Source organism: Vulpes vulpes, chromosome 13 (genome assembly GCF_048418805.1).
Source record: "Vulpes vulpes isolate BD-2025 chromosome 13, VulVul3, whole genome shotgun sequence".
Taxonomy (NCBI): Eukaryota; Metazoa; Chordata; class Mammalia; order Carnivora; family Canidae; genus Vulpes; species Vulpes vulpes.
This window is the reverse complement of record NC_132792.1, coordinates 44387615-44410637: the sequence shown is the minus strand read 5'-3', so window position 1 is coordinate 44410637 and position 23023 is coordinate 44387615. Positions and strand designations below refer to the sequence as shown.

General features: G+C 36.6%; 1 long non-coding RNA gene across 1 annotated transcript in view; it reads right to left on the bottom strand.

Annotated features, from left to right (window-relative positions):
* Positions 1–4413: 4413 nt before the first annotated feature.
* Positions 4414–23023, bottom strand: part of LOC140595171 (uncharacterized) — an 84025-nt gene continuing 65415 nt past the window's right edge. The window contains exon 3 of the long non-coding RNA XR_011996588.1: positions 4414–9360. This is a non-coding gene — a long non-coding RNA (uncharacterized lncRNA). The remainder of the gene's footprint in view (positions 9361–23023) is intronic.

The following is a 23023-nucleotide window of genomic DNA, read 5'->3' as shown; positions in this document are numbered from 1 at the left end:
TACAGGAAAAAAATTAACTGGCCTAGTTACTTTCAAACACCCAGCCTGGCTTATTTTAAAATATATTAGAGGCTTCACTAATCTTCAGAGGAAAGTAGCAAATTTAGCATATTGTGAGTAATGCTTATAATAGTGGTATAATGCAACCAAAAAAAAAGTTGATTTGTTTGGTTGATGTCTAATGAGTTTCTTCCCTTTTTTGAAATATTTTCTTTGATTTCATGCCCACTAGTTTCCTTTAACATACTGATACAATCATTCCCCAGGACCCCTGGCTAGGAAATCACAGTCAGGCAGTCCTGAAGCCTTTCTTCACGGATTGTCAAGGCAGATCTGATTACTCTAGAGACCTTCCTTCAGTTTCAGGACAGAAGCAAATGTGTCTCTATGTGGAACACCAGTCAGAATGGCAGACTTTTCCTCTGATCTGACTAATCATTACTGCAGAGTGAGATTATCAGAGAAAATAGAACATATTCAGAGATGTTTTCTTCCTAATGGCAGAGGTCTTAGTCTTTAAATATTCTCCTTAAGACCTATCACCTCACAAAGAGATCAGGTTAAGGATTTCACCATTAACATGTCTCTCACCTGGGCACCTGGGCTGTAGAATTAGATATTTCCCTTTTTTTTTTTTTCTTCTGTGGGAAAGTTCTTATTGTCTTTCTGTCTGTGTCCTAATCTGTGTGTCACCTTTTAGGACTGCTGTGAGGATTAACTGCAATGAGGATTAACGACAACGAGACTAGAAATATTTCATATATAGTAGCTCAAAAAAAGTCATTTCTAGAATAACTTTGTCATTTTGTCCTTGCATAGAATATTTGTAGATAAATCTTTTTTTTTTAATGTACAACAGCCCAAACCATAACTATTGTCATAGCAACATTTGTTTTTCCAGAAAGATCTTAGTTTAGGGTAATTAGACATTTATTAAATATGACAGTCATCTCTTAACATACAGTCAAGAGAGAATATCTGAATTTAGAGGATTAGACTCAAGAAGAGGAAACTACACCTCAAAAGAGAATAAAAGGTAGAAGAAAAGACATTTAACCTGGGTTTAAACCAACATTCTCAATGTAATCAACCATGTCAAAAGAGAAGTAAATTCTCGTTTTTTAAATCTAGAAACATGTCAACATTACTGCTCATATGTTAAATCATATATTTGATCTTTCTCTGCTTTTGAATAAAGTGTTTTGCTTTACCACTATACAATTTTTCTTCCCCTTTTCCATTTTCTTTTATTTATTCACCAAGTACCAAATAAGGCACTGCGGAGTCAGAACTGAATTCTGAAGGTTTTTAGAAGGGGCCTCAATCCAATAAGAAGGCCAATATATATATATATATATAAACCTACTTCCTGAGTGAGGACATACACATTGTGACCTACTTTTTTGCCATAGTTTTTACTTCTGGTTATTTTACTTTGTTTCTAATGCCCTATTTTAAAAAAACAAATCTAATTCAATTGTGTTTATATTAGAAAATAAACCCAGGATCACTTACTCGATCAGCCAAAGATTACTATCCTAGTGCTTAATCAAAGCTTAAAATTGATTGAGGCTGTCAGGACAACTATTACTGCTCCAAAATATAAACTTCTGAGGATTCCTTTTCAGATATTGAGGAACAATTAAGTTGTTGATGACACCATTTCCATCCTCAAACACCATCCCACACCTCAGTAGGACCTCTCTGCAGCCAATGTATCAGGATCCTCGTTCCATTCGTACTGTTACTTCTTGAATTAGAGCAAGTTTCTATGTCTACATACCTGACAGTAGACATTGAGGAGACTTTAAAAAAATTGAACATTTTTACAGCTTGGCTACACTCTGGCTTACATGATCAGTAGTGTCGAAAACAGACTTTATATCTTTAAATGTCAATTCCTTTTTATAAGAGAAAGGAGAAGGAAGATAGCATTCATGAAATGCCTATCCAGATATAATATATCTTGTAAGAAAAAAGTGAAGATCTAAGGCAAAGGTCAGCAAACTTGTTCTGTAAATTTAGAGCCAGATAGTAAATATTTTAGGTTTTGTGGGCTGTATTGTCTCTGTAATAACTATTCAATTTTTCCATTGTGCCATAAAAACTGTCATAGATAATATATAAACAAATGATTATGCTGTTGTCCAATAAAACTTTATTGATGGACCCTGAAACCAGAATTTCATATGTTTTTATGTGTCTTGCAATATTATTCTTCTTTTGATCTTTTTTCAACCAACTTAAGATGTACGAACTATTCCAAGCTCAAAGGTGGAATAAAAATAAGAGGCAGGCAAATTTGGTCACAGGTTGTAGTTTGTCAACCCCTGACCTGACATATAAGAATTTGCCCAATCTGAATCAGAATGAGATCCCTAACTTTTCAATTCCAGTTTGATATTCTCTTCACTACACCTACACTATTTGATAGCCCTTTAAACAAGAGAGATGCTGACAGTGATGTGAGCAAAATAATGAGAAAATAGGAAAAATTGCAAGAAAGACCATAAGAACAAAGGGCACATTTCCAAGTTCTAATACCTCTTTGATTAGATAGATATGTAGCCACAAGAGCTAAGAGAAATCGGACAGGTTTTCATCTTACCTTTGAGCTCAATTTAGTTTAGAATCAGATGAAGAATAGACAGAAGACATGTACAGATCCAATAGTATGGATTCTAGCAGGAATAGTCCACACAATATAAGTCAGTTAAACTAGAAATTCAGGAACCAGGGCCATCAACTGCACCTCATCTTTGTGCCACCAACATTTTACTCATGCTGCTACCCACCCCTGGAAAATTCTCTATATTTCTATCCTCTCAAATTCAGATTCCATCCAGTTTTTTAAGAGCCATATTAAATGCTACCTTTCTATGAACCTTCTATTTCCCCACATAGAAAAATATTTCTCCTCTGTTCTCCAAAATCATCTTATATGTTAGGGGAGACATGTTAATACTTGAGATATCAAAAGCCAGGTAGCAATTCATCCCTTGAGATAGAAAGTTCAAGTGGAGACCAGAGAGAATTAGTTTACCAAAGCGAGAACTGTGGGCTCAGATCATGAGCTCTAGGTGAGTACTAACAAAGCTGTAGAAACTGAACAGAGGCCAAAATATCCCAAGAGAGTATAGGTTCAGGACTGTTTCAGTAAATCTGGGTGTTTGGTCTGCAGATATGACAATGCAGTAATAAATCTAAGCCAAAGCGACAACTCCAGAGTCAATCAGACTACAGCCATAGCTGCAGAAATTTGGCTCTTACTGGATAGTGAATAGAGACTATGCAGAGACGATAGTCCTAGGAGGATCCAAGTCATGATAACTAAGGTTCAGAACAAGGTTCCCAAAAAATAAGGTAGCAGTAATTATAATAAAAATGCTACTACTACTAATACTAGCAAATTTTGTAGAATTACATCATGCCTGACACTAAATTAGGTGTTTTGTATGAATTAGTTCATTTAATCCTCAAAACAATCTTATAAGGTAGGTATTTTTATTAGCCCAAATTTATATTTAAGAAACTAACCCCAGAGATTGAATGTTTCTCCCAAAGTTAAGCAGTATTGATATGCTGGAGAAAAGATCCTAACCCAAGATTTCCTATAAGCCAGTAGAATTAACCAGATATATCAGCACAGGAGGAGTTAATGAAAATTGAATATATAGTTCATCCCTAATTCACCAGGTTTCAGATGCAACTAAAATGAAGCTTTTCAAAAACAGTGGAAATACCTCAATTATGTGATTTGCTCCAGATCTTGGCTATGAGTATTAATTCTGACTCCTATTGGTGAGAAAGCCTGGAGATTGTGATAGCCAATTAAGATTGGCTTAGAAATTATACCGAATAGGGCCCACTGCTAAAGATAGATACACAAATGAGATGAAATAATTAAGTAACTGGAATTAAAATAAAAACTTTAAAAAAAAGAAAGGGAACAGGACAAGAGTTTATAGGTAAGATAGATTAGGGAAAGCAAGTATTACAGCATGGTTTGTAGATTTCTGGTTTAGACAATTAGATGAGTAGCAGAAACTTTAATTTTTACTTAAAGATTATCTATTTTAGAGAGAGAATGAGGGAGAGAGCATGGGAAGGAGGGGCAGAAGGAGGGGGAGAGAGAATCTCAAGTAGACAACACTCTAAGCACAGAGCTGGATGTGGGGCTTAATCTCACAATCTTGAAATCAGGACCTGAGATGAAACCAAGAGTCAGATGCTTAACCAACTGTACCACCCAGATGCACCTTGTAGAGACTTTTAAATGGGAAGAAAAAGGAAATGGTTTTAAATTTCTGAAAGGTGCTAAATAATACAAGAATTAAAAAATTAACATTGATAGCAATTCTACTTGTGTATCCTTACCCACGAATACACAAATGAAACACTACCTCAAAAAGATATGTGCATCCTCATGTTTATTGCAGCATTATGAACAATTGCCAAGATATGGAAGTAATTAAGTATTCACTGATGAATGAAAGTATAAAAATAATAAATATACAAATACACACAATGGCATATTATTCAGTCACAAAAATGAAGGAAATGATGCTATTTGTGACAACATGGGTAGAGCATAAGCTAACTGAAATAAGTCAGAGAATGACAAATACTGCATGATCTCATTTACATGTGGAATCACAAACAAAAACTCCGTAGTAATTCTCAAAAGTGGAGGATGGGGGCAGGTAAACTGAGTCAAAGGGATCAAAAAAATTAGCATTCACATTGAATTTTTCCAATTATAAAGCCATTGGTGACCTTGATTGATGCTCTTTTAGTGGGATAATAGGGCCAGAAAGCAGAAATCAGGGGATTGAATGTAAAATGGGAGTGGAAACAATGAACATACTCTCAGAAAGAAGTCTTATGAATCATACCCTATGCTACATTTCCTCTAAGTGGACAAGCAACATTTCCTCAAGGTAAACACTGTTCAACGCAGAGATTCCTGGAATGTCTTTAAAAAAAATAATAAAAGCTTACAGAGCACATACATTAACTTTTCTACAACTTTGATGTCTCAATTTAGATATTGACTTGCTTAGGAAGGTTGTGCCATGACCCACCCTTGCGACATTATTGGGAGCCCCTCCAATACACCCTGTGACTTATAGCAGTTTAATACATACTATGTTTCATTGAAATATCTTTTTTTTGTCTGCTTCATGAGGATAATAATAGTAATTGCTTCACAAGATTGCTTAAAGAACAGTGTTGACCCACAGGAAGCACCACATAAGGTCAGGGGCTGTTATTATCTTCTTTATCATCAGGATTACTGGCTGAATCTAAAGTACTTGAATAAGGGGGTAGTTTTATCCACATTATGTAGAATAAGTATGAGTTTTCAATAAATATTTGTTGAGCTGTTGAATAGTGAATAAACAAATTTACTGATTATCAATTAGTTAATAAATACTATACAAATAAATTTTGAAGTTGACTTTTGAGATTATTTTCCATTTTCCCAAAAGGAAAACCAATAGTGACATATAGGATTGCAAAGGACATTATTTCTTAGTAGAACTATAAAAATCTCTACCGTTTCAAGTATGTATGTAGAAATTAGGCAAAAGTAGAAGTGGCCATAAAAACATTTAAACCTATGCCACTAGAGCTTATCTTATTATGAAAAAGCTTCTTTCACAGAGTGGAATTTCCAAAACACTTCAAATAAAAAAGTAGGTGATTTTATGAATATCTTAAGACATAAACCCTCTGAAGAACAATTTGGCAATATTTATCAGAAGCCTTAAAAAGATGCAGCAATTCTTTTTCTAGAAATATCCTCAAAGAATCATGAGAACATGAATAAATATTTGTTTTTAGAGATAATTGTAACAACATGGTTTGCAACATTTAAAGACAATAAAGAACCTAATGTCAATAAGATTAAATGTTTTATTCTACATTTGTACAATGAAACACTCAGCAATTATGTAAATTGATATTTTCACACCATGTTAATTATAATGAAAGATGATCATGATATGATAGGCTACAAAACAATATGTAAAGCATAATAGTATTTTTGTTTACTGAGAGAGTAGAAATAACAGTAGGGAAAGAGAGGGAATTAGCAAAATGATGGCATGCACGCCCAGAAGCTGATAATCTTTCCTGAGTATTTCTCTCATTTGTATTCTATCCATCATCTGACCCTGTCCTTTTACTGTTTAAATGTTCTCTCCACTTACCATTCTCTTCATCATTTATTGTCATAATTTTCCTTTACAAAAGCCATTATTTTTCATGTTTTTGTAGAAAAGCCGATAACTGATGTTCCTGTCCTAGTGTTGCCCTTCCCGAGCCTGCATTCTACAGGGAAGTGAAGAGAATGGTCTTTCTTCAGTGCCAATTTCCATCGTCTTTTCAGGGCAAAGTCTAAATTGTGTGGTGTCATGTATTCAATAAATTAAAGCTCTGACCCCTACCTACTTACCTCTGCAACTCATTTCATGTGATTGCTGTGTGCCTTGACCAAACTGAACTATTTGCATGCTTCCTAAGTTTACTATGGTCACTTCTATGCACATTTATGCATGATGCTTTATCCACCAAAAGCACCTTGTCTGCTTATCTAGCTGCTATTCATCTTTTGTAGATAAAATCATTGCTGTTTAAAAATCAAACTGACTATAAGCTCTTTTGTTAATGCAGGCATTTCATTTCAGTGATAAACTGGAACTTCACATCCAGAAATGAATAAGGGACATGAAGACTAAAACTTCTGCACGTTTCTGAGGTTTGGGGTAAGCAAAGAAAGTCTTTAATTAGAAGGATATTGAGAGTCAGTTGTTTTGTATACTATCAAATGTTGATTTATATTTAGAAGCAATAGAAGTGGTCAGCACTTGGAGAAGCAAGGGAGTCTCGAGTGAGAAATGGAGATGAGCATTATTGCAGGAGGCCAGTACCAACAGAAGAGACTATGCAGTAAGAACTGCCAGAGCAGAGTGGCCATAATGGAAATTGCTGGTGTCCCACCCATATCCCCTCTGACAAGCAAATGCAGATGCACTCCTCCCCCAGCTTCAGTAAGCATTAGCTGCTAACAGCTCACAGCAACACCCTTCTTCTGAAAATTGCCTATTAATCATAGTAGCATCGATACATAGATGCCTGAGAAGTTATACCCTGCTTCCAGAAATAGCCTGCAGCTGACTAACACAGAGGTTCAAAAAGCCTGGTCCCTTGTGCATGTAACAAGGACAATAACGTAAGGCCATTTTCATTCTAAAGCTCACTATGGGATCAATGGAATCCATGTTTTTGTCTAACTTTTCCCCTTGTCCTATCCTGCTTTCTTCATTACCTTATAGATTACACTTGGAGCCATTCCCTAATAAATCATTGCCCAAGAAAACTAGTCTCGGGTTGTACTCCTAAGGAACCCAGCCCAGCATAGTAACCTATGACTTTTTCAAAGCTAAGAATGTGAAATACTAAATTTTAAGATAACTTTATTTCAGAGATGGAAACTCTCCTGTTGACCTCATCTTCTGAAGATTGTGCTACACACACATACCCATCCAAACACATCCTGCAAAAATGCTTTCTATAAGTTTTCAGAGGAACTTGAAGATAAATGGCTGAGTTCCACATAGGGTTGGCACAAAACAGGAGGAAGAAAATAGCTACAATGAAATAGTTCACTGGAGTTAGGAACTTAGAACCAATTAAAAGCAGAATACAAACCTCTGAAAATTCATGGAAATGATAGGGAGGGGAAGACTTCACACAGAAAAATGAGAATGGCACTGAGGGGGGCACTTGACGGGATGAGCACTGGGTGTTATTCTGTATGTTGGCAAATTGAACACCAATCAAAAATAAACGTATTATTAAAAAATACATAAAATATAAAACATACTTAAGGAAATAAAAGACAATAACGAGAATCAAAAAGAAAAATGAGAATGGTAGCACATGCAGATTGACACCGTACCCCATATCTCTTAGGCTCACCTCAGTTTACCTGCTACTGATTCACAGCATACTGGCAGCCCACTCCTCTCTGAGAGCTCTCTCTAATACCACAGGAATGTGTCTCACCACACACAGGTGAAACCAAGAAGTGCAGATGAGATAAAGTCCCGAGAGGCAATACTCAAGCAGGAAGAGAACAGGTGTCATGGATAAATGCCCTCACCCCCTTGACCAGATGGATGCTCAAAGCATCACCAATAGAGCTGAGTCTCTGGGACCTACACTAATTAACTCATTAATGCATGCTTTATTAGCTTTTTCCCTCTCATCCCTACCTCATTTCCATCACTCCTTCCCTTGTGCTTGAAATTATCTTCCCAATAAGTTGTTGTACCCCAAATCCTTATGTCAGAGTCTGTTTTGGGAGAAAATAAAATTTAGGTAGAAGTCAGGCTAACTTTATTTAGATATGTATTTCCTGGAGCATGTGGGTGGCTGTCAGTTAAGCTTCCAATTCTTCAGCTCTGGTCATGATCTCAGGGTTGTGAGATAGAGCCCCCAAGTGGGGCTCTGCACTCAACAGGGAGTCTGCTTAAGATTTTCTCTTTCCCTTTCCCTCAGCACTCCCCTCCATGCTCTCACACTCTCTCTCTCTTAAAAAAAAAATCTCAATAAAAAATAAAAAATAATTAATTAAATGAATATTTCCTTGAAGAATGACTTTATATATCACTTTTCTAGGAAGTCTTCTCTGGCCTGCTCTCTTCCCAACCTGTATTTCCTCATTGCTACATGGATATCTCTATATGTTGGAATACTATGTGTGTGTATATGTGTTCCCTCAAGGACTGTGAGTTCCTTGAAATCAGAAAGTGTTTTATACCCACCTATATCCCTAGAGCCCAGAGTAGTGCCATTAATTTTGATGAATGTACCAGTTAGAATTATTTCTGCTGTTAATAACAACTTAAGCCATAAAAGCAGTGGGAGAAGGATTTATTGTATTAAATAATTAAGGAGTCCAGGGATAGATATTCAGGCTTATTTACATTCAAGTCTCAAGTGACTCTCATGATGGCATCAAAAGTCATTTTCCTCATCTGTATTTCTTTGAAGATGCTACCTTGAAGTTGACCATTTTCCATATGATTCCAAATGATTGCAGCAGCAGTAGTTACTAATCTCCTAAGGTACATATGCAAGAAGAAAAATGAACTCTTTATCCCAGCACCGAGCAAAAGCATCATTACATCTTCTTGACATTCAGGATCACGTGACCATCCCTGGGCAATCACTGCAATCATAGGAAGGCAGTATGCTAGTTGGCTGAGATCTGAGTCACTTGCTTCATTCTTGAACTAGAGGTAGAGCTCCACATAAAGCAAAGGGTTGAAAAAGTAGTGGGAGCATTTCCTGGAGGAAAATCAGAAAGTAGTTAGCGGAAAAGAGGAAAATGTATGCTAAAAAAACAAATAATAGATGTTTAACTATAATGAATAAACAATGATGAATGGTTATAGATTTCAATACCACACAATTTCACTATGATTTTTGCAAGTATAAACCATGTTTGTGTGTGTGTGTGTGTGGTGTGTATACATCACTTTACATGAAAATGTGTACAACTAGGTGGTCTAAAAGAATCATTTTAATCTGGAAATCTCTGTCTTGATTGATTAGAGCTTTCTTCATTTCCTTACTCGAGCTCAGTGCTATTGTCTGCTTGAGTGGATAGGAACATTTGTTTTAATAAAAACTTGCTTAATATTTAGAACTATAGCAACATATTTAAATTTATTTCTAGGACAAGACTAGGTGTAACCTCCAGGGAATAGATTTGCCCCATTAACTAGAGCTCTCATTGACTTCAAATATGGAGAGAGTTGATGTTCTGAGAATGAGTATTAATAGGTGCTGAAAGAATGGGCGCAGTTTAATGTTTATAACAAATACAAGAGACTATAATGTGAAGATGTGTGCAGGGAAATCAAAGACTTACTTTGTGGTGTGTATTTCACCAGTTAGAGCATTAAAGAAATTAGTATTATATTTAAAGTGGAAAACAAAATCTCACCTTGGTTATAGTTCTCATTTTTTAGTTTTCATTTTGAAAACTAAAAAATGAAAAATTCTTATTGAATAAAACTGTACTCAACTACACTCTAATCTCATGAGATTCTTGTGGATATGGAAAGAAAATGGCAATAAAAAAAACATTGGGGATAATATACATTGGATTTTTTAAAGAAAGACTTACAAAACAATCCTGAATAATAAAGAAATCCCTTTAAATAGCAAGATGCCTAGTACATTTTAAGCAATACATTATTCTTATTTTTTCATATATATATATTCCTTTCAGAAATATATCCTAAAATACCCAAAAGTGAGAGTAATGAAAGAAAACTTAGACTGTTTTATGAGTTTCACTCATGTCTCCTTTTTCTTCACCCCATAAGTGCTGGTAAGCCTTCCCACACATTCCTGGAGTGCAAAGCTGGGTCTGGCACTTTCTGATTCCATATGCTTCTATGCACTAAAAATCAGCAAGGATGAGGCTTTATCATCTTCTGCATAAATTAGGGGTGTGATTTGCCAATATAACTGGGCACTAGTCCAGCTGTCTTGAAAAATCAAGAAAAGGGAAAGAAAGTTGGTTGCTTTGGGGTTTTTTCCCCCTATCTCTCAACCTGGGAAGGAAGGACACAAGTTCAAACCAAATCGGATCACTTAGTGTCTCAAACCCAAAGTAGTGCAATATCTGTGGTTTTGTGGGAGGATAAAAGGAGAGCCCGTTGGCTTAAGTTATGAACAGTGATGGAGATCATTCGATGTTCTATGCCTTGTCATGGATATTAACAAATTTTAAACCTAGGTTTCTTGGTCATTGAGCAAAGTGGGATGTAGAAAGTGAAGTAGAAATGCTCAAGATATAGTATCATTCTTTCTTTGGTTTTCATATCTCTTAAACATTATGCCCAAGTGGATGCATACAAAACTTAAGTAACCAAAAAAAGTAGCCTGTCACATAAAAAAGTCAAATATAACTGGCATTAAGGAGGAAGTACTGGATATGGAGCAGAGAAGAGCCCTAAGCAAGAGAAACCAAAGTTGCAGGGGCAGAAGCAAAAAAATATTAGGTGATGGATGGCTAAATATAACACTGAGAAAAGCTATTCCCATTTCCAGTATATCATTCATGGACCTGGGATTCCTAACTTTGGAAGATACAACACTGTATTGTATCAGTGAATCAATCACATATTCAGAGCATGTACTGTAGCTTACAGAACATAATTCTAATCTACAAAGTGCTGCCACCCAGCTGGTGCTGTAACGGAGTATTCAAAAAAGGCGTTTTTTTGAATGGCTTTTTTTTATGACTATATCAGGTCATCTGTGTCCCAGTGATGGGGGACAGGATAATATCAGTAAATCATACAAGCATGAGCCAATCTGATATTTTACTTCTTGTAAAATTAGTTCCCATGTCAGAAGCAATGCTGTGTAAGTTACCATGACAGTGAATAAAGGCATCTGAAAGTTCATGGGTGGTAGATTTTGTAGAAGCATTTTGAGCAGGGGAAACAAATGTATATTGAAAATCTCTTGATAAAAAGGAAAAAAAAAAAAAAGCACTGGCCTTTCTACAATGGATGGGTGATCCAATGTAATTGGTAACTGACTGATCCTCCTGAGGAATAATGCCACGTTGGAGCTAAATGCTGGCCCTGCTACTGGGGATTTCAAGATTCGTGCCACTAAAGAGTGGCACTCAGCAATGGCTCTAGCCAGATTGGCTTTAATTAGTAAAAAACCAGTTTGCTGAACCCATTACTATTTTATTCATGCATCTATTGGGCAAAAACAAGGTAACGGGTGAAAGAACCTGATTGGCATTCACAGAACAAGTGATCTCAACCACCTGGTTATTAAGATTCTCCTTTGTTAAGAGTGCTGTTGACTGAGCATTCACATGGGACACAACTATCTCCATACTCTGTGCCCACGTGGAGACACTCAACCATATACCACTTACGTAGACCACCTCATCACTAATTTTCCAATCATGTTCCCTCTAAACCAAGACGTTAGTTATTTCAGGTAGTGTCAGCATGTCATATAGAACTATTTGTAATCCAGTCCCAGAAATGCTCTTCCTCAGTGTATTGGTCAGCAGCAAATGGCCATTGAGCCATAAGTGTAGGATGAAATAATTTTTTTAATGTAGAAGGAGATTATACCATGAGAATCTGTGTCACTTGTAGATGCAATTCACTTATGCCTTTAGAACTTGCTCTAGCCTGATCTCATATAAACCACTTCCACTTAACAGTGGGATAAAGCTGGATACACTCAAGTTTATGTCTTAATAAGTCAGACAACACCTTACTTCTGGTGGGCAGATCAGGTTACATGGTAACTTGGTAACCCACGACAGTAGTTCAGGCTCTTCAGGGACCCAATAAGAAGCCAGAAGTTACTCAAAAAGGAAATTGTTATCTGAAAAGGATGACACGGCATACTCCAAATGTTTGACCTGTAATTACCTATAGAGTTCTGAAAAAAATTCCATAAAACTTTTCTGTCTGTCACAGACATTTTAAAGACCATTAGTTCTGCTAGGTCACATGGTCCAAGACTGAATCTCCCTCAGGACCTCACTAAAAATTGCAGCCTTTCAAGTTACTCAGTAAATTAGATAGTTATTATCTATACAATCCAAGATACCATTAGGGTAGCCAGGGGGCGCTCAGCCATTTAGCACCACATTCAGCCCAGGGCATGATCCTGGGGACCCGGGATGGAGTCCCGCATCCGGCTCCCTGCAGGGAGCCTGCTTCTCCCTCTGCTTGTGTCTCTGCCTCTCTCTCTCTCTCTCTCTCTCTCTCTCTCTCTGTGTGTGTGTGTGTCTCATAAATGAATAAATAAAATCTTAAAAAAAATAAAATAAATAAAATAAAATAAAATAAAATAAAATAAATAAAATAAAATAAAATAAAATAAAATAAAATAAAATAAAATAAAAAGGAGACCATTAAATAGAGACATTGAGCTTCTTTTTCTATAGGACAGGGTGCCAGATATAACAACATGTCCTTTACCTTTGAAAAACATATCTTAACATACCCACATCGTTTTCCTGAGGTACAGGCCTTTAAAATTTTGTGGAAATACAATTACCCTCTGATACACACATATCCTACCAAAGCATCCATAGTTGTTACTACTTTCTCTTCATCAGGTACAAACATATGTATCGTTGATGTAGTGGAGGAATGGGATGCTTGATGAAATGCAGACACTCAGGGTCCTTCGCACTGGCTATGGCAGACAGCTGAAGAATTGCTATAGCTCTGGAAGTAGGATGGGGCGAGCATATTGCTCGATACGCCAAATGAAAATTCACTGTTTTGGGGGGATCTTTAGTAACTGGTAGAAAGGCAGAAGCATTCACCAAGTCAATAACTGTAAAATAGAGGATGTTTTGATCTTCTCCAGTGAAGAAACCATACTTTAAATACCTGCTGCAATTTATTTAGCCACTGATTAAGTAATTCTCCAACATCTGTCTTCTTCTGCCCAGGCCAAATAGGAGAGTTGATTTGGGAATTTATAAGAAATTATCATCTCTACAATCTTAAACTTCTGATAGTGGCACGAATCTTGAAATCCTTCTGAGAATGAAGTATTGCTATTAGTTTACTATGTTTGTAGATAAAGATAATTCTAGGAGCTTTCCCCTTGGCTCTTCACTGTAAAAGGCCCTTAAGTCAAGAAACAAATATAAGTATTCTGGCAATTTTTTAGTATGTCTATCCCAGTTAAGGATTCTATAACTGGAAAACAACCACACAATGGATTTGGGGACAACTCCTTATGAGACAAAACCAATCTAAACATCATTAATATTCTGACTTTCAAAAGTCTCCCATCTGATTGAGGGGTAACAGTGGCATTTTGTGTCTCTAAGAATAAGTAGCAGTTAAGAGTCAGTTTCAAATAATGCCTGAATTGTATGATAACTTTCCCTTTTTTAATGTACTATCACCCTTAAAAATAGCCACAGATCCTTTTGAAGAAAGCTAGAGAAAGATATACTGGATGAGTTTTTGGCAGTGTAGCGTCCTTCCCTAAAAGAACCTAGCACCCCTTATCCAAAGTGCTCTGTGTATTAATTACACATATATATATTTAATTTTTTCATATTATGATAAAAAATATGCAAAAACTTCTCTGGCTGGGGAGTAACTGCCCCTCCCAGGGGTAGCCAAGTCTTACAAGTAGCAAAGGGTTCACCAGGAGCAAGGTTTTGTTTTGGTTTTTTTTCCTTAAAGATTTATTTACTTGAGAGAGAGGGAGTGAGGAAGGGCAGAGGGAGAGGGAGAGAGAATCTCAAGCATGACCCTGAGAGGATGGCCTGAGCCAAAACCAAGAATTGGATGCTTAACTGACTGTGCTACCCAGGCACCTCAGGAGCAAGCTTTGATATACAAACCAACCAGCTAGAGACATATCTGCTTTATCTGACCCATACATCTCAGGAGGCAATATTCCTCAGCCTTAATCATCCCAGAGCCAGAAACCAGGCACCTACAGACCACTCTTATAGTTTCGAGTCCATTGAAATCATTCCAACTAGCCAATCCTCAACTGTTTGCCCTGCCCTGCCTTGTCTTTCCCACAGAAACCCCAATAAAGGCTCTGGCCTAAACCTACCACGAGCTTCTGCTTCCATATCAAAACCTCGTGTTCCTCGTGCGGCTCCGTGTGGCAAGCTGTGACTCTTGCTTCTAAGGGAACTACGAGTAGCATTTAAGCTTTTAATGGCATTGATTTCCTTGTAGCTTCACTCAGTCTCCTTCATAAATTTAGAACTGGACACAAAATACACTGGAAGTATGAACTGGAATGGGAAAAGTAATTTATTCTCCATTGTGATGATTCAAGTCAAGCTTTTATTCAACAGACACAGAGCTTTTCCATTTCTTACAAATCAAGTAAAACTTCAGTAAATGGCCCTTTATATTGCTGCCTTTGGGATGCCCTGATCAACTCGGTAAAGACAATAGTTCCTGTGGTTGGAATCATGCTTATTACTGCTTCAAATGTGCTACTCATAGTAATTCTACCTACACTGTCGCAGTTAGTTAAGTTCTTCCACTTGGCCACTGCAACCTTGAGACCCCGTGATCCCTACTGAATTCAGAGATTTCTGTTTTGATGGCAGCACTTCTTACTGTCATCCTTGACCTGCAGCGAACAGCTACTACAGAGATTTTTAAAGATAATAGTTCTCCTTTCATCAATGTGTTTCTCAAAGCCTTTATAAAAGAAATGTCCTCCAGACATATATAGGTAGGTGAACAAGTCTTACAAGATAAATCTAACCCCTCAATCAAATATCCATAAGCCTTTCAATGTGTCCTCTGTAGTTTATCAAAGGAACTCTGATGACTCAACTTCATTTTAGTCAACTAACCAAGCCCAAAGTTAGAACTCCTTGCCAGCTGCTCAAAGCAAACTACATGAGAATCTTTGCTTAGTGAACAAATGTTAATAACTTCAGATGGACCCAGTGTTACATTCTCCCACCCTGATCCAACATCTTTTTCATTTTCATACATATTGCCAGATTTCTATTAATATGAATGTAAATTATGTAAATATTTGCATATATAGTAGTTCTTTTGTAGGTCATAATTTCCCTCTGATCCCCAGAAGCATCCCAGAATCTGAGTCTTGTCATGGATCTAGAAAGAAGGAAACAGAGGGGGTGAGGTATGTCTAAGGGGGACAAATCAAGTTCCTCAGGCTAGGACAGTTAAGTTCTCCAGCCAAGGAGAGACTAATTTTTTTCAGACTTGGGGAGAAAGGTGCTTCTTCTCGCAGATGAAGCTCAATAAAATGTAGAGATTCAAGTTCTTCTGCATCATCAAAATCAGCCCATGCGTCCATCCAATTTTCATGGCCCCACTACTTCCCAATCAATCCTTAATTCTATATAAGAGACCATAGGGGCACCTGGGTGGCTCAATCCATTGAGCTTCTGACTCTTAATTTTAGCTCAGGTTGTGATCTCGGGGTTGTAAGATAAAGCTCAGCTTTGTCCTCAGCACTCAGCACACAGTCTACTTATCTCTCTCCCTCTGTTGCTCCCCCCACCCACTTGCACTCTCTCTCTCTCTAAAGTAAATGAATAAATCTTAAAAGAAAGAGAGAGAGGAGAGGGCACCTGGGTAGCTCAGGTGGTTACGCATCTGCCTTTGGCTTGAGTCATGATCCCAGGGTCCTGGGTTGGAGTTCCAAGTTCAACTCCCTGCTCAGCTGGGAGCCTGCTTCTCCCTCTGCCTACTACTCTCCCTGCTTGTGCTCTTCTTCTCTATCTCTGTCAAATAAATAAATAAAAAGGAAAGAAAGAAAGAAAAAGAAAAGAAAAGAAAAGAAAAGAAAAGAAAAGAAAAGAAAAGAAAAGAAAAAAGAAACTCTGAACAATTAGATTTAATTGTAATTCAACTACTCTGCAGATTAGACTTTTGGTTTGGTCTTAAGAAATTTTGTAGAAAATATGGGTTTTTCTCAGAGGTCATAGAAGGTCTCTAATCCCTTACCCTACCTTGATTTGGGAATTTAAAACCCTGAGCTCATTTTTATTCTCCACAGTTTCTAATGCACTCAGAAGCAACCAACCAACCATTATATTTATTTTTATTAAAAGTGTTCTATAGCAGCAACTACTTGGTGACCCAAAGCCTTGCCTTCTATGGTCATTTGATTATAAGTGAAACTACAGATGATAATTTAAGAAGCCATTTTGCCACTACATGCCATGGACTGCAGTTGTCCCCTTTGCTACTGGCAGCAAAAACTTAATGTCTTTAAATCTAATAAGACCAGAGAATCAATTATAAATTACCAATCTTTAAAGTTTTGTTCTCCTGGAACCAATTCTGATGCCAATAACTATAGCAATTGGTGTTCAATCAAGAAAGTAGAACATATATGACTATAATGGAATAGAGATTTATTCTAGGAATAAGATCCTATGCAATTGTCTAAGTTAAGAAATAATAGACCAAAAAGAAGTTGGAAGATTAGAGAAGCGACCTTCAGAAGCACTGGAGAGGACAAATTGGAGTTCTTCAAGAAATCCAGAAAATTGGGTATATCCAGTTGCTAAAATGAGACCACAAGGATAGATAGATAGATAGATAGATAGATAGATAGATAGTAGAATAGAGGATGGAAGGCTCTTGACTTTGCACTTGAGTTTGGAATCTCTATTGTTCAGGAATGGTATTTGCTATGATGCTCTGAATAGGTACAAGGGACTGAGGTAACATTTGCAACACTCTGTCACCATTAGTGACCATGAAGACTTCTAGCTCATAATGACTCCTGTTTCACTTCCACCTTCCAAATATCACAAAAACTTCTCTTTTTGCCAACTTTAACTTAGAACCATATGGGAAAAGGAATTCTGGGAAATATAGTTTCAGCTTAGCCAAGTTGACACAGTATAAAAATACCACAGCATATTTTCCATATTTAAATCCTATTAAACTTAAATCATGTGCCATTGGTATTAAATCATGGGCCTGTTGGTTTTTAAATTATGTGCCAACTCTGACTAAATAAAAATGGTATGGATTCTGATTTTTTTGGTTGCAAGCCACAGATATTGACTCTGGCTAACTTGTACAAAAGAAAAAAAAACTTTATTGGAATAATATTATTGGGAAACTCACTATTCTAATGGGAAAGCTAGAAAGGACGGTTTGAATAAAAAAGGATCCAGAAAAGCAGCAGGTAACTCTCTACTGCCTCATGAGGGTTTCTTTTCTGGGAGGTTTTAGTTTTGCTTTTTGTTTTGGGGGCATTTCTTTTGCTTTTGTTTTTTAAATCCTGAATAGCTGTGCTCAAGATCCTAACTCCTTGGAAAGTATGTTTTTGTCTAACTAGGTTTAGATCACATGCTCACTTCTTGATACTTAAAAGTATCCTGCCACAGCCTTCAGGAAGCTTCAGAATAGAAAGATGGTTTACCTTGTTTTATAGTTTTTGGTTTCACGGACCTTGCTCAAAATGATGGCAAGGTAATTCCCAATGAGGAAATGGGACTGATGCTAGGAAGGAGGAACGGTTATGGATCAATCAAAAGCTTCTAATGAATACTCCCTGAGGCAATATCCAGAACTAGTAAAAAAAAAAAAAACTGCATATGATCTATCAGCATTGGCTTTCATGGTTTCAAGAACATTAATAGCAAGTTGGCTGAATATTTTTGCCAGAAACCCTTGATTTTGAGACAGCCTCTCCAATTCACCAAATAGCTGAAAGAACGTTTCAGTTACTTAATAGAGAATGTTCAAACACTTCCTCTGCCTTACTAAAAGCTTGTCATAATCTAAATCCAGGCTTACTCATTATTCCAATTTCACATATTCATTCCACCTGTGGGACATCAGCCCATTGGGGAGAAAGTAATCCTTCAGAGTTGGCTCCTGAACTCTAACTGGATTTGAACACTGTCTTCACCCTGTGACAGCTGTGTGGACTTCAATATTTTCTTAAAATTTTTGACAATTAGTGTCCTCAGCTATCCACCTATTAGAGTCAGTGACAGAAGTAAGTGAAAAACTAACAAACACAATGTCAGAGTCAACTTGGCACTTAGCACACAGGGAACATTCCATATACACTAACTTCTGACTTTGCTCCCATAGTACTCCTCTTCTTAAAAATCTCCTTTTATTACTTTTACCTAATTGAATCTTATACTCAAAATACAGTTCAAGTATTATCCTTTACTTGAAATTTGCCAAACAACATAAAGTTTCCAATGTCTACATAAACTTCTTACATGAATTATACAGTACTTATCTATAACTTAGAGTTATATATAATAACCTATAACTTCATATATAAGTCAACATTAGGGATTTCATTATATCTTTATTTTTTAATTATTATTATTTTATACATTATATCATCTCTATGCTCAATAATTATCATTATGAATATCCAAAACCTTCATAACATTTAATATTTGAGTGTTTGTTTTTCTATTTGCTCTTTGCTAATTTCCAGATATTGGCTCAAATTGGTAGCACAAGATAAGAAAGAGCCACTTTTGGTGCCTACAAGACACTCACAGCCTAATGGGGAAGATGACTAGGGAAATAGGCAAAGTCAAAAAATCTTAAAGAATGTACAAAAGGAGAAAAAGAAAAAATATTATTGGAAAAACTGTAAATAATTCACTATGACTGGAAGATAGAGTGAGAAAGGGAAACAGAAAGATATGAGATCGGAAAGTCCAATCAAGACACCATCATAAAAGGCCCTTTATATCACCCAAAGGGTTAAGACTTTTTCTTAAATTCAGTAAAGAAACATTGAAGAAGTTCAGCCAGAAAGAGTTATAATACATATCAACAAAAACAAGAATAGCCATAATAATAGCAGCAACCAAATATTGAGCACTATTTTTTGCAATCACTGTACTAAATAAATTATTTAATTAATTCTCAAGACAATGATCTGATAGAGATATTATAACCCCAATTTACCAGTGAGGAAATTGAGGCTTAGAGAGGTTAAATAACTTGCCCAAAGTTATAGTTAGTAAGTATTGGAACTGGTTATAAATCCAGATCTGTCTCATTCAAGAACCCACAATCTAAACCACAATGTTAAGATTTATGTTTTAGAAAGATCACTTTGGCAGCAGTGTGGAGAACTGATTGAAGGAGGCCAAGCCTAGAGGCAAAGACTCCATTTAGAAGACTATTGCACAAATACAGCTTTAAAAAGTTAAAAATCCATTCCCAGAAAGTAGTAGCACAGATAGAGAGAAAGAGATGAATTTAATAAATGTGAAGGAGATTTAATAGGTTAGAGTTAGTAACTGGCTGGATATGGGGATAATCAAGAAAAATCAAAGGTAATAACCAAGTAACTGGGTTGATGTGGTGTCATCAATAAAAACTGTTTGGATGGAGAAACTGGGGGGGTGATGAAATCAATCCAGGGTGGCCTAGGTGGGAGAATGAAAAAAGTCAGTGTTGGGATTGTGGGGCTTACAGAGAATTTATATGGAAGTAGGTATCTAGAAACAGATCTGAGAGGCCTCAGAATATAGGTTATAGATACAGCTACAGAGCTAGAAAAAAAAATGAACTCAGGAAGAATCTATAGAGTAAATAAAATAGTGAAATGAGGATATAAAATGCTTGAAACATTAATATTTGAATGTATTTGGGGTACAAGATGAAGGTTTAGCAAAGACTGAGAAGGAGCTTCCTCAGGATCATGAATCTAACCAGAATAGCTTTAAAACGTAGAGTTGTAAACAATTTGTCAAGTTGTAAATAATGGCAAAAGCCACAGAAAATAACTTTTTAGTTCTGTATGAAAGAATTACAGGCTATTTTATACTATTCTTTATAACTTACTTAAGTATATTTTCAAAAATACCACTGTTTTTAAATCACAGATAGAATGAAACATTTCTCATAAGAGTTAGCAACATAATCATTAGTGTTCATGCAAGAGCCGATTCATTGGAGTACATGGAAGAGACAAAGACACACAGCAGTTCATAAAGTGAGAAGAGCAAAAGCACAGTTCTTTAAACTGAATAGGAAAGAAAGAGAAAGACAGGGTAAGAGGTGGTCAAGGGCATCAGAAGTGTAGGAAGAATGAGTTTTGTGCTTAAGATGGGAAATACTTGAACATGCTGATATTGTTAAAGAATAAAGGGCGGCCAGATTAAAAAAAAAAAAAAAAAAAAAAAAAGCTGGATCTCTATGCTTGCTAGTCAAGAGAGAGCAACTTCACTCAAGAAATGAATTTCAATGAGGCTTCTCTAACTGAAAGCAGACAACCTACTGGAGTAGAAGGGGGAGTTTATCCCATGTTAGGAAGAATTCTAAGAAAGAGGAGAACATTATAGAGCCTCCCTTGGGTTTGGTCATGCTCTGTTATATATTAGAGAAGTATAGGCATGGTAGATATGCTCTATCAAGGTCAGAATCAAGTAGGGACACTTCTTTGTGAGCCTCCTTGGAATTGGCAACTTTTCCATCACCCTATGCTAGAGAGAGATTTGCTAGGTATGAAAAGGTAGAAGACATAACAGAAGGAGATGACTAATGGAACCAGGTTCCTGGCCAAAAGCTTTTTAGTGGATCGAACAAGAAGTTGGGTAATTTTCTACCTCATAGCCTCTATTTTCTCTGTGAAGTAAGAATGCAGAGCCTTCATTGGAAGTAAGGAAAATGCAAAGATAATGTCTGATAAGGTTAGGGTAACAAACTCATCCTAGTTTCTCTGGAAATTGTCTAGCATTATGCTGAAAATCAAGGTCTTAGAACCCCCTAGTTTTGGGTAGGCCAGGATATTGGTCCAGATGAAACTGTCATCAGTTATAGTTGTTGACAAGAATGAAGAAATAATTAGAAGACAAAATAATAATAAATAATGACAAAAGAAATCATTAGAATCCAACTAAGGCTGGAGACCAGGGGATCTGTAATAATTCCAGAGTATTTAGTCCTGTGATTTAGCAATGTTCTGCACTCAGGTCTATTTCAATATGTTCAAAATGGTGGGATAAAAAGGCAAATTCTTTTAAGATAAGAGCTTCAAGCACCAAATATCCGTATTGTTGATAATTTCTGTACTTCCTTCAGAGGAAGTAGGGTGAGTGGGGCAGAGTTAAAAGGAAAGAAAGTAGATATAGAAACTCTGGTATTCTATCTTTCCTAAAGGGAAAAGTTCACATGGGACTCTCTAATGCCGTGCTGGCCCCAGAATTTCAATTTAAGTTTTCCAAAATGATAAATTACTTATTTCTTCCTTCCAGAGGAAGCAAAACCAGGTGGGACCAGTTTTGAAGATTCAAATACTATTGTGTTATTGCCAACAGAGTAGATAAAGAAAGAAAAATAAATCTTTCTTTGTTTTTAATTCTAGAGTAGAGAACAGAAGAACATTTTAGCAGAGAGACATAACATGTCAAGATATATGACTGCGTCTCTGAGTCAAAACTGCTTGAGGTCATGAGGCATGGTTTTAAAACCTAGCTAGGTGTCTGAACCACCTATGGAACTTCTTAAAAAAAATTTCAAGTGCCCAGGTGTACCCCAGACTTCCTACAGAATCTCTAGGGGCTAGGCTCTGAAATCAATATTTGCAGTAGGCTTCCTTGCTATAGTTCGGATGTACCACCAGCTTCGACATCAAGAGATCCAGGGCAAGATCCAGAACAACATGCAATACTTGGAAGTGGCAATGGGAGCTGTGAGAAAGCTTTTGTCCCTAGAGATGGCCAGTGAAATAAAAGAAAAATAAATTAGAGCCATCCTTGAACCTAACTGGAAATAGATTTCTTTCTTCCTCATTCTTTTTTTACAATGGGTTTTCATTTTCTCATACATAACTGATCAACACTATTTTTAGGTTTGTTCCTTTGGTAGCAAGGAATGGAGACTAATTTAATCTGCTTCAAGAAGATGAGAGTTTATTTTAGGAATACATGTAGACTAGGCCTGGAACTAGACAACACCAAGGAACTAAATCTAAAGCACCTCTAGGGACCAACTACACAAGGTTGCTTTCTCGAGGCCTCCCTGCTTCTCTCCATGGAGAGAAAACACAGAGACAAAGTACTATGTGGTATAAAATGTATCCCCCTAGAAACAGAAATGGGTTGTCTTCATTAGAAGGGGATGTGGGTAGTGGGGTGCAGTGGCCATTTCTAGTGCAGGTATCTATGTTGGTTTTGTAAAATATTTTTTTTTTACAGTAGAAAACTGAATCACGTTTCTCATCTAGAACTCTATAAATACTCAGAGACTGAATCTCTTTATTTATTTTTTCCTAAATCCGCCTCAGATTCACTTCACTCCACATGCATCACTCCTGCTGGGACAATGAGAGTTCTTTTTACAAAGCTTTAAAATTTTCCCATTCAGGAAACTATGCTTAAGCAAATCAAACTTATTGGAGTGTCTGAAGCATATGCCCAGGTAGACTGTAAAATATTTGAAGTCAGATTCCTCCCCTATTT